We start from the raw sequence: 573 nt of genomic DNA, 5'->3' as shown, positions 1-573 counted from the left end.
GCTCGGCCAGGGGCACCGCAAGGGCCACCCCTTTGCCATCGTTTGGCCAGGCGGGCACAGGAACCCCAGCACCAGAAGGGGTTGTAGGTTGAGGGACACCCCATGGCACAGGGTGCTCTGGTCCATGGGATCGCAGGCTCCCACCCCGCTGAACCCCCCGACAGCAGCCGCCCCCGGGCACCACAAGCCCTGGGCATCTTTGGGGCACCTGCCAGCTCACTGTCCTGGGACCACCGCTGCTCCTCCCGTCGCTGCCCTCTCCCCAGCACGCAGAGACCTGCCCTGGTAGCCGGGGTTTGGCCAGCACTGGCCAAGTCTCTGCTCTCTGGGCCCACAAGCGCATCGCCATTTCGCTCGGGGGTCAGTGGAAATTGGCCTCCCCCAGCCCCTGCCAGCCCCCCAGGCCCCACATATCAAGCAAGAGCCCTCCCAGGGCTGAAGTGCTACTTATCTTTAAGAGTTTTTGCAATAAGTCTTTTTAGTAATTATTATTTCTAAACGACAGTTTCGTTTTTATTATTGTCATTATTATTATTATTATTATTATTATTTGCTTCCTGACCAAAATTAGGA

This window comes from Antrostomus carolinensis, unplaced genomic scaffold (assembly GCF_000700745.2).
Source record: "Antrostomus carolinensis isolate BGI_N321 unplaced genomic scaffold, ASM70074v2 scaffold30673, whole genome shotgun sequence".
Taxonomy (NCBI): domain Eukaryota; kingdom Metazoa; phylum Chordata; class Aves; order Caprimulgiformes; family Caprimulgidae; genus Antrostomus; species Antrostomus carolinensis.
The sequence above is the reverse complement of the archived record's forward strand: the minus strand, read 5'-3'. Positions refer to the sequence as shown.